The sequence below is a fragment of the Cyprinus carpio genome, chromosome A17 (assembly GCF_018340385.1).
Source record: "Cyprinus carpio isolate SPL01 chromosome A17, ASM1834038v1, whole genome shotgun sequence".
NCBI lineage: Eukaryota > Metazoa > Chordata > Actinopteri > Cypriniformes > Cyprinidae > Cyprinus > Cyprinus carpio.
The window spans coordinates 152,501-165,623 of NC_056588.1; the positions used below are offsets into that span (position 1 = coordinate 152,501).

Below are 13,123 nucleotides of genomic sequence, written 5' to 3' on the forward strand. Positions count from 1 at the left end.
TTCTGTGGTGATACCGCTGTTTAGACTGTTTTGTTCTGCTCTGAACGGAAGTAAATCTGGGTGTTTTTGCCGTTCCGCCCGGATCGTGTGTTCCCGTTTAGGGATCTTGGAGGTTCTTCACTGTATTCTGATTGAAAGTCCAGAGGCTCTGAACATCATCCAGAGAGGACACATCAAAACCATCATCTCTCTGCTCTACAAACACGGACGAAACCACAAGGTCAGTCTGTCGCCTGCGACTCTCCTCGAGGAGTGTGGGTTTAGCGTACAGTGGTTTTGGGAAGTCATGGTGTGTGTGGATGTGTCTCAGATCCTGGACGTCCTCTGCTCTCTGTGTGTGTGCAACGGAGTCGCTGTCAGAGCCAATCAGAACCTGATCTGTGATCACCTGCTGCCCAGACGAGACCTGCTGCTGCAGACGCGATTGGTCAACGACGTCCAGAGGTCAGAGCTGTTCATAATGAGGAAAAAACAGCAGCAACAAAAAATTATTTATTTATGATGGTTTAAATTTTTTTTAAATATATATATTAATAATGATACAAAAATAATAATAAAAAATATATAGTTATATATAGTTATGATATGTTTTTTTATTATACATAAATGTATTTTTATGATGAATAAATATAAATGTAATGCAGTTAATAATATAATTAATCTATCTTAATGAAAAATGTGTTTTAATCATTTATATATTTTTTCATTTATAATTTGTATTTATATTTTATGTATTTATTCATTAAATAAAAAAATTTTTTAACCATATAAATAAATATACAAATATAATTAAATAATTTATATATCTTAACATCTATAACATTGAAAATGATGATTAAATAACTGTTTCATTGACACTGACACATTAAATAACGTTTTCTGATTATTTATTAGACATTTGTTTTATAAATTGTACTTTTATCTATAATCTATATACATAATATACATATTATATCTCATATCTATAGATTATACGCGTAATTATCAATGATGATTCAATACACATTTGTTTGTTCATTTATTTATAAATTGTTTATTTTAAAGTTTTTTATTAGTTATGATTAAATATAAATATATTTATGATAATTTAATATAGATTTGTTTTATTTATATTATTTTTCATGATTAAATATGCATTATGTATTTATGATGATTAAATATATTTATTTTTTATAATTAATAAATTAAAATTATACAATATATAAATCTATTCATTTTTAATAATTAATTAAAATACTTTTATAAAAATCTAATCACATTTAAAATATACATCAATTTAAATTAAAATTAAAATTACATACTAAACACAGATTATTAAATATACATATACATTTATTATTAATTTAATTTATATTTTATATGTGTTTTTTGATAATATATTTAAATGATAATTAAATGGATATACTCCACCCTATATAGGTTTATCTGTGTGTGTGTTGTGTTCGTTTGCAGCATGAGGCCTAATATCTTCGTGGGAGTCAGCGAAGGCTCCGCCCAGTACAGGAAGTGGTATTTTGAGCTGATGATCGATCATGTGGATCACTTCCTGACGGGCGAGCCGTCGCACCTGCGTGTGGGCTGGGCGTCCACTAAAGGTTACGCTCCCTACCCGGGCGGCGGAGAGGGCTGGGGCGGGAACGGCGTCGGGGACGATCTCTTCTCCTACGGCTTCGCGTCGGGCGACAGATCTCTTCTCCTACGGGCTCGATGGACACGCACCTGTGGTCAGGTATGTATTGACATAGACACCCTACCTACCATATAAAGCAGAACACTGAATCACCACACTTACATCTCGTTAAAAAAAAAATAAAAATAATAAAAACAAGAATCAAAAAAAAATCAAAAAAAATACAGCCATAAAAATTAAAATTCAGGGCTGCCGAAAAAAAACAACATTAAAAAAACACATAAACAAAAATTCATCTTAACTGCGCTAATTTTATTAATGCGCACTTAATGCAGCGCATTTTTTGTTTCAGGGTTTCCGCGGGTACTTAAAAAGTCTTAGAAGGTCTTAAATTTAATTTTCTCATATTTGAGGCCATAAAAAGTCTTAAATGGTACAAGAAAATCTTAATTATGATTTCAGGAGGTCTTAAATTTGGGGAGAGAAAGACCAGAATTGCGATATGGCTTAATGTGACGATTAAAACTTAGAAGCGATCAATTTCTTTAAATATTTGACCGCTTGCCGGTCTTCCGTAGTCAGTCGGATGAAACCGCATGTATTTTCTGCGTTTCCGACTGTGCCAGCCTGCTTGGCATGTAAATGTGAACCAGTGGATCAAAAAAAAAATAATACAATACAAAAATAATAACACAACAATTAAATTCAACCAACAAACATATCAACCAAAAACGCAAACCAAAATATCAAAAAAAAGAAAACAAAAATAAAAAAAATCACAACAAATATCACAGTAAAGCATAAAATATATATATATGTTATTTAATTAATATAAAACTCTAATTGATAACTAATTGTTTTGATATGCATAATTTGGTATTTGTGACTTTTGATCAATTTCTATTTCTTAAAAAAATGGTTTTATAAGAACCTTTGTTTCTTGTGAAAAATCATGTATCCTGAATTTCTTTATTCTCTATGTTGAGTATGGTTTCACTAATAATAAATATACATTTGCATAAAGCATCCATATTTGTCCATGCTTATGTTAGAGTATTAAAGGGGTGCTGTTATGCTTTTTCAACAGCTAGTTGTAGTCATAATAATGTTGCACTGTTTGAGCATAACAAAAGATCTGCCCAAATGTTACAAAGCTAATGAAGCCTTCTTCAAAAGAGGATATTTTATTAACCAGAATATCCACTTGTTCAAAAAAAACTACACAATAACGACTCGTTTTTTGGACTACAAACGCATATTTTCTTGATTTTTGATATCACAACGATCGTAAAATCGTGGATGAGATATGATGAGCCTGGTTTAGGCTGCACTAGAGGAAGACTACGATGTGTTATCACTGTATGTGGCGAGGCGCTAGTGTTCCCAAGACAGATGAGCTTAGAGTGATTACAATCACCCGGGTTTAAATCACACTCAATAACGCGCAATATTTACACTGAAGCTTGCAGCAGGTGGCTATGGTAAGGGGCATGACATTTCCTGACCAGGCGCCGAGTGCTGCCAATCAAAACACACACTGGCTCAGCTAACCAATCACAGCACATTTCATATTTCAGAAGGCGGGCCTTCATTTGATACAGGAACTATTTGAGCCGTTCATGACAGACTGGGGAGAGAGGTGTTGTAATAATATAAAATATGTGAAAAATAATGTGTTTTTCTGAACAACCTAGTATGAGAGCCTGTTTTAGTACACCCCCAAAACAAAATCAAGACTTTGTAAAAGAGCTAAATAGGACCCCTTTAAAAACTTGAAAAGTATTAATTTAAGGTACATTCATAACAGATAAAAATGTGCTATTAAGTTGCGATTAATCACAAGTTAACTTTTGACAATCATGCGATTAATCGTGTTTTAAAAAATGTAATCAATTGAAAGCCCTGTTCAAATTTAATTTATTTTAAGTAAATTTGCTGGGTGATTATTTAAATTAAATCATTTAAATTCAGATATTAGGTGATTATTTAAATGTTTTTAAAATTAAAATATTGGGTGATTTTTTTTAATTAAATTATTTAAATTCAAATATTCACTGATTATATAATTATATTGTTTAAAAAAACTGGACAATTGTTTAAATAATTTAAATTAATATAAAAGTTATTTTAATTTTAAAAAAGTTAAATAAGTTAAATAATTAAATTTTTATTCAATTATTTAAATTAAATTATTGGGTGATTATTTTAATAATTTAAGTTAAAATAAAATTAAAGTAAGTTCAAACTCAATTTATATTTGTTGGTATTTAATGCAGTATTTGTAATGATCATTTCTACAGCTATTTTATTGCTTTTTGGCCTCCTCTGTGATGCTTTTGTGATGTGTGTTGTATCTGTGATTGGTGCTGATGCAGGACGCATCCCGAGGACAGTGGCGTCTGTGAAGCAGCATCTGCTGGCGTCTGATGATGTGGTGAGCTGCTGCATGGATCTGAACGCTCCCAGCATCTCCTTCAGGATCAACGGGCAGCCGGTGCAGGGCATGTTCGAGAACTTCAACATCGACGGGCTCTTCTTCCCCGTCGTCAGCTTCTCCGCCGGCGTCAAGTACGTCAGACTCGCGCGTGTGCTGTACGTGAGTCACTGATGAACGAGCGTCTCACGTCTCTCCTGTCATCTCAGGGTGCGCTACCTGTTGGGCGGTCGTCACGGAGACTTCAAGTTCCTGCCGCCGTCGGGTTACGCACCGTGTTACGAGGCTCTGCTGCCCAAAGAGAAGATGAGGGTCGAGCCGGTCAAAGAATACAAGAGAGACGCGGACGAATTAATAGAAAAAACACAAAACACACACACAAACCCACACACCTCCTTCATACCCAAACCTGTGGATACGTCTCAGGTACAAACACACACACACACACACACACACACACACATACACACACACACACACAACACACATCAACACACAACACACACATTCCATTGTCTTCACACACACACACACACATATTTAAGATCAAGTTATTATTTTTAATTGTTGCGCTATTTCCATTGTCTTTATCAAGAGTAAATATTTAAAATAAATTCCTAAAATTAAAATTTGCTTAATTACTTTGATTAAATTTTTTAATTTGAAATAAAATTAAATTCAGATTAAATTAAATGTATCTCTTTTTATTGTATTTGTTGGCATATTGTTCTTTTTTTTACTTTTTTTTATCTATCTAAAGAAATTTTCTTTTTCATGTCTATTTTTTATGTTGGCCTGCAGGACTAAATTAAATATAAATAATTAAATCGCATATTAAAATATTGAGTATTTAAATTAAACCACTGAAATTTTATTGAAGTTATTTATATTCACCTAAAATTAAATTTGAATTAAATGAAGTTTAAATTAAATGAAATTGAGATCTTTAGTTTTTCTTGTTTTAAGCATAAATCTAAACACAATTTGCAAAATTAAAACAATTAAAGAAAGACATGATCTGTTGTTCACAGAGAATGACTCTTTAGACAAAATGTAAAAGAATAATAATGAGTTCATTATTTTACTCTTTATTCATTATTATTGTTTTTATGTGGTTTAGATGTGAGCGTGTGGCTGTGAACATGCAGGATTAAATTAAAACAAATTAATTCAATCAAATAGAAAATTTCATGATCTGCTTTAAAATGAATGAACGTGGCAAGTCCCCCATAGAGTAGAGTGCTGACCCACTCTGCAGTCTCTGATGGTGGTGTGTTTGTGTGTCAGATCGGGATGCCTCCTCACCTGGAGAAGGTTCGGGATCGTCTGGCGGAGAACATCCATGAGCTCTGGGGAATGAACAAGATCGAGCTGGGCTGGTCCTACGGGAAGGTACCGCTCCGACAGTCACACAAACACACGCTGATTTACAGAAGTTGTATCACATGACCTGTGCTGGTCGTTTGTTGAGTGCATCGTTTTGCTTTCTCTTTTATAATTTGCTCTTCAATTAAAACAGAGGGTAAGTGACTTATAACCATCCTCCTGTCATTGTGCCGTCCAGATCAGATCCGTCATGCTCATGTAGTGTCATCGATGTGATTTATTTACTCAGAAATAATGAAACACATTCGTTTCCTCTCTGGAAATCTCAGATTCGTCTCAGGTGTCTTTAACCCTCATAATGCATTCAAAAGTTTCAGTTTCACATTAGGAATATTTATTTTATAAAACAGTCATAACTTAGTATTTTTCAACTAAAACTATTTTGTATCTGATCGGCAGCTTCTCATTAATGAGCGAATGGGAAAAAATGTCAAAGTTTTGTTACCGTGTTATTACTGCATTTACCCCTTTATTATTATAATTATAATAATAATTGTATTATAATTACAAAAAATTAGTTCTTTACAATTTAAAATATTACAATATATATTTAAAATTTTAAATTATGCTCTCGCTATATATATTTATTTTTATTTTTATTTAATTTATATATAATATATATATATATATATATATATATATATATATATATATTATATATATATCATACAATGATATACTCAAATAAAATATCATAAATGTAAATATATGTGTATTTAATTAAATTTTTATATTTTTTATTTAATTATATTGATATTTACAATATTACTGTGTTTTTTTTTTGTATTTCTGACCAAATAATCAAATAATCTTGATGAGCAGAAGAGATTTCTTTAAAAAAAACATTACAAATCTTTCTGATCCCAAACTGTTGAGCAGAAGTGTATTTCTATATACATATATAATTTATGGAAAACTTTTCTTTGAGTAAATCAGTGTATCATATCAGTTTATAAGAACATATATTCTCAAGAGTTATCATTATTAACCTCATTGGAATGAATTGATTTAATTATATTCCTATGAATCATGAACTCACGATTTCTCACAAACAGTCCAAATTTATGAAATCTGCATATTTATTTCTAACAAAACAACATAAATATTACTCAAATTAGTTTTCAAACAAAAATTCATTTTACTTGCATAAACTTTCACTTTCAGAGAGTGTGTGAGACATGGAGAAAAGGCAAAAACATTTTATATCAAAGTATATATTTATAATCACAAATAAAACATTTTTGACACTAATGATGCTCCATACGCTCCAACACAAAACGTCTGTTTAAATGGTTATATCTCTAAAAAAATAATTGTAAAAAATCCCCCCCAAAAAAATTATGTGTATTTTGATGGTCTTAAAACATTGTTTTGTGACCTTACAAAAAACATTATTTTTTTTTTGTTGTTGTTGTTGTTTTATGTTTATGTGTCTCTTCCGGGTCCGATTGAGCCGAATGCATTATGAGGGCTAGACGTGTGTCGGGCGTTAAAGACACAGCTGAATGTGTTTGTGTTGTTTTTATGATAAGCTCAGTCATTGGTTCTCCCTCATCTTCATCTCTGGTCTGTAAATGAGCAGGAGTTTCACTCTGAGGGCCGTTTGGCATGAGCTGCTGATCTCAGAGTTTAATGTGTGTTTAACGAGAGCTCGTTAGCGGACGCCTGACCTCGAGCTTCAGCTCTGCTTTATCCACGACTCTTCTTTCGTTTGATCTGAATCTCTCAGAGTCATTACTGGGTCATTCGTTTAAAAACAGCTGTAATTATTGTATGATTCTTGTGTTGATTTGTTCTGTAACAAACTGTAAACCTATAAGACTTGAATGAACTTGTGTAATAGATCTAATCTAATATAGGATGGAAGGATAAGGGCTTTCAGACGATGTTTATGCCTCGATGCATCAATGCATCTTTAATATAAGTGACGGGAAAAGAGTTCAGCTAGAGGTGTTTTATGCAACTCAAGAGAGTGAACCAGAACGCTTCAAATTCTAAACTATTTTGTTATTTATTTGCACATATCGTATTCTGTATCTCAATAATTTAATGTAATTCTCTAATTACAAATTGTTTCATGCCACTTGAGGTTCTGAAACAGACCGCTTTAATTTTGTATAATTTACTTATTTTGTTACTTATTTATTTAAATATTAATTATATTTTCATGTTTATTTTTTTATTCATTTATTTATTCGTTTACATATTTCTTTGTTTATTTACTTACGTATATCAAGAGACTCAACCAGAATGCTTTAATTTTTTTTAATTCTGTTTATAAAGGTTTTTCTCTTTGATTCCGAATCAAATAAACTAGAAAGCATTTTATTTTTTCAGGAAAAATTTAATTTCTATAGTGCTTTACACAATACAGATTCTTTCAAAGCAGGGTTATTATAATTAGCTAAAATTAAAACCGTAAAACCATTTTTGTCACTTGAAATTACATTAAAAACCAAAAAACTAACTGAAATAAATATAATTAAAATAATAAATAAATAAACAAAAAAATATAAAATCTAAAAAAAAAAAAAAAATTTCAGCTAGTTGCCAATAAAACATTTTGCATTTCCATTTAGTTTAACTTGATGTGAAATAAATCTAAAACTAAAACAAAAATGAATAAAAACTGAATAGAGTTTTTTAAAAAAAGAAACAATTTTTTTTGAAAATTAAATTAAATTTTTTACTAAAATTATAATGCAAACAAAAAACAAAATATTTAATATTTAAAATATATATATATAAAATATAAAAAATAGTATGCAATATATTAATACAAAAGTATAATAGTATGTCAGTAATAGTGAAATAACCTGTTTCAAGCCAGCTTTACATTAATGAACAAGAACATGTACTAGTTAATTTGTCATTTACGAGACAAACTCTGTTCTAGCTGTAAAGCAGCTCTACGTTCAGATCAATTCTGTTGCAATTCCATTAAAACAACAATAAATCAACAAAGATTTTCTCAGATCAGTCTCATGTAAATGAAGCCAGCGGTCGTGTGCTGCATGTGTGTGTTTGTTTCTGGTTGATGAAAACCTCATCAGCTCCAGACAGCTCCCAGAAACACTCGTGACGTTCCCTGTGTAGTGAGCGTGTGCAGATGTGCTCTGTATGTCCCGTGTGTTTGTCTGATTCACGCGTGTTCATTCTCAGATCAGAGAGGATAACAAGCGGCAGCATCCGTGTCTGGTGGATTTCTCCAAACTGCCAGAAACCGAGAGGAACTACAACCTGCAGATGTCCACCGAAACACTCAAGTGAGAGCCGCGTCATTCTTCAGGATCAGACATGCTTTGTGTCATCTGGGCTGTCAGTTGATTCTGATTTTAATCTAATTATTTACACACTGTGTCAATAAATCAAGCTAAGTAAATGCATATTAATCGCACATCAGTTATGGCTGAAAAATTACCCACAAATCAGGTAACAGGTAGATTTCTAATGTGTTTTAAAGAAGTCTCTTCTGCTCACCAAGCCTGCATTTATTTGATCAGAAATACGGCAGAAGCAATAATATTCTGAAATATTTTTACTATTTAAAACAGCTGTTTTCTGTGTGAATCTCTGTTAAAGTGTAATTTATTTCTGTGATGTGCAGCTGTATTTTCAGCATCATTACTCCAGTCTTCAGTGTCACATGATCTTCAGAAATCATTCTAATATGATGATTTACTGCTCAAGAAACATTTCTGATTATTATCAATGTTGAACACAGTTGAGCACATTTTTTCAGGATTCTTTGATGAATAGAATCTAGATCTGCATTTATCTGAAATAAAAAGAGACATCATTAAAAAACATTACAAATCCTACTGTTCAAAAACTTTGGTTGTGTAATTTAAAGCCATCATTGTGTTAAATGAGAAAAGCATGACATAGAAAGTAGCTTTAGAATTGTATTTTATTGTCTTCATTTTCTTTTTTAATTTTACATTTTTGGGTGAACTATCCCTTTTTAGTTAGGTTTTATTAATATGGATGTTTTATTTTCAGATTTTGTATTAATATGTAAATATGAAATGATACTCTAAATTAGAAACTCAAACTGCCAGCAGTGAAGTCATTGAATCATTCATTCATTTGATTCGTTCAAACGGCTGATTGATTCAGGAATGAAGTAAATGAATGGGCCATTGAATCACTGAATCATTGAATCATTGAATCACTGAATCATTGAATCACTGGCTCACCTGATTCGTTCAAAGCACAGATTCATTCAGAAGTCGTGTGTCTTGGAGCAGCTTTATTATGCGCTCGTGGTCTCCTGCGTCGTGTTTGACGTGCAGCAGTGTGTCAGTGTGGTGCTCGCGTGTGTTTCAGGACTCTGCTGGCGCTGGGCTGTCATGTGGTCCAGGTGAAGGTCAACGCTGAAGAGGAGCTGAAGAAGCTCAAGCTCCCTAAGAAGTGAGTCTCATCAAGACGATCCACATGCACTCAATCAATGCATTGCCACACATGATCTGCTCGCAAACACCTTTCATTAGTCTTTCATCTTCACACCAGTGGGATTTAAGTATTATTAATATACTGTTATAGTTTTTTATTTATGGTTTGAATTTTATTTTTATATTTTTAGTTTAGTTTAATTTTTAGTAATTTTGTTTTGTGCTTTTGTCATTTTATTTTATTTTTTTAAATATTGCTATTCGTGTCGACATTATTTTCATTTCAGTTTTAGTTTTAGTTCATTTTTAGCTATTATTAAGTTGGCTTGAGAAAGCCAACTTACTGATCTACTATTTAAACTTATTAAGTTGGCTTGAGAGAGCCAACTTACTGAAATTGTACTTAAACTTATAGTGATTATTAAGTTGGCTTGAGAAAGCCAACTTACTGATCTACTATTTAAACTTATTATTATTATTATTCTTCTGAGACTAAATTTCTGACTGCTACTCCTCCTAGAGCTTTAACTCTACAGACTCCAAACTCAGCCCAGCTCTTCAGACTGATCTGACTCGAGTTGCTATATCTTTTTAGACTGATTGGACTTACGGTTTTCATAAAAATGAAGATTAAAAATCATAAAAATCCCATAGACTTACATTGGAAAGCCTCTGCTCATCTGAACATTCCGTAAACTCCAACTGTCAAAAATTCAAATCTAAACACACTGAAGCCCATTACACTCAATCAGACATGCCTTCTTTGTACTATTACTAACCCTTTCAAACTTAATCTATCTATCTATCTATCTATCTATCATCTGACTGTTTCTATCTATCTATCTATCTATCTATCTATCTATCTATCTATCTATCTATCTATCTATCTATCTATCTATCTATATATCTATCATCTGACTGTTTCTATCTATCTATCTATCTATCTATCTATCTATCTATCTATCTATCTATCTATCTATCTATCTATCTATCTATCTATCTATCTATCTATCGTCTGACTATTCTTCTATCTATCTATCTAATCTATCTATCTATCTATCTATCATCTGATCTGTTTTCTATCTATCTATCTATCTATCTATCTATCTATCTATCTATCTATCTATCTATCTATCTATCTATCTATCTATCTATCTATCTATCTATCTATCATCTGTCTGTCTGTTTCTATCTATCTATCTATCTATCTATCTATCATCTGACTGTTTCTATCTATCTATCTATCTATCTATCTATCTATCTATCTATCTATCTATCTATCTATCTATCTATCTATCTATCTATCTGGTTTATATCTATCTATCTATCTATCTATCTATCTATCTATCTATCTATCTATCTATCTATCTATCTATCTATCTATCGTCTGACTATTTCTATCTATCTATCTATCTATCGATCGTCTGGCTATTTCTATCTATCTATCTATCTATCTATCTATCTATCTATCTATCTATCTATCTATCTATCCTAGCAACATGCTAAGCAACATGCTAATAATGCTAGAAACATGCTAGTAACTTGTTAATCATGCTAGCGACATGCTAGTCACATGCTAATCATGCTAGAAACATGCTAGTGACATACTAGTAACTTTTTCTAATCATGCTAGTCCCTTGCTAATTATGCTAGTGACATCCTAGTAATTTGCTAATCATGCTAGAAACATGCTAGCGACCTGCTAGTAACATGCTAATCATGCAAAAAACATGTTAGAGACATGCTAGTCATTTGCTAATCATGCTAGAAACATGCTAGTCACTCGCTTATCATAAAAGAAACATGCTAGAGACATGCTAGTCACTTGTTAATCATGCTAGAAACATGCTAGTGACATGCTAGTAACATGCTAATCATGCTAGAAACATGCTAGCGACATGCTAGTCACTCACTAATCATGCTAAAAAACATGCTAGTCACTTGCTAATCATGCTAAAAACATGCTAGCGACATGCTAGTCACTTGCTAATCATGCTAGAAACATGCTAGCGACATGCTAGTCACATACTCGCTAATCATGCTAAAAAAACATGCTAGTGACATGCTAGTCACTTGCTAATCATGCTAGAAAACATGCTAGTGACATGCTAGTCACTTGCTAATCATGCTAAAAACATGCTAGCGACATGCTATTAACTTGCTAATCATGCTACTGACATGCTAGTCACTTGCTAATCATGCTAGAAACATGCTAGCGACCTGCTAGTACCTCGCTAATCATGTTAAAACATGCTAGTGACATGCTAGTCACTCGCTAATCATGCTAGTGACATGCTAGTCACTTGCTAATCATGCTAGAAACATGCTAGCGACATGCTAGTCACTCGCTAATCATGTTAAAAACATGCTAGCGACATGCTAGTCACTCGCTAATCATGCTAAAAACATGCTAGTCACTCGCTAATCATGCTAGAAACATGCTAGCGACATGCTAGTCACTCGCTAATCATGCTAGTGACATGCTAGTCACTTTAACATTCTAACAACATGCTAATCATCAACAATCCAGTAACTTGCTCATCATGCTAGTGACATGCCTGTCACTGGCTAATCATGCTAGAAAAACATGCTAGCGACATGCTAGTCACTCGCTAATCATGCTAAAAACATGCTAGCGACATGCTAGTAACTTGCTAATCATGCTAAAAAAATGCTAGTGACATGCTAGTCACTTGCTAATCATGCTAAAAACATGCTAGTGACATGCTAATCACTCGCTAATCATGCTAGTAACTAGCTTATCATGCTAGAAACATGCTAGTAACTTTGCTAATCATGCTAATGACATGCTACTCACTTGCTTTATTCTTAAACTTCTTAAACTTTTCAAACTTTCTAAACTTTTCTGTTCAGGCTTTCTCAAGCCAACCTAAAGTTTGTCTTGACAACCTTTATTTATCTAGTTATTAATATTTCTTCTGAGACTAAATTATTTCTCTGACTTGCTACTCCTCCTAGAGCTTTAACTCTACAGACTCCAAACTCAGCCCAGATCTTCAGACTGATCTGACTCGAGTTGCTATATCTTTTTAAAACTGATTGGACTTACGGTTTTCATAAAAATGAAGATTAAAAAAATCATAAAACTCCCATAGACTTGCATTGAAAAGCCTCTGCTCACCTGAACATTCCGTAAAATCCAACTGTCAAAAATTCAAATCTAAACACACTGAAGCTCATTGGACTCAATCAGACTGTTTCTATATATCTATCTATCTATCTATCTATCTATCTATCTATCTATCTATCTATCTATCT

General features: G+C 32.4%; 1 pseudogene; it reads left to right on the forward strand.

Moving 5' to 3' along the window:
- Positions 1-13,123, forward strand: part of LOC109110655 — a 209,237-nt pseudogene that overhangs the window by 39,069 nt on the left and 157,045 nt on the right.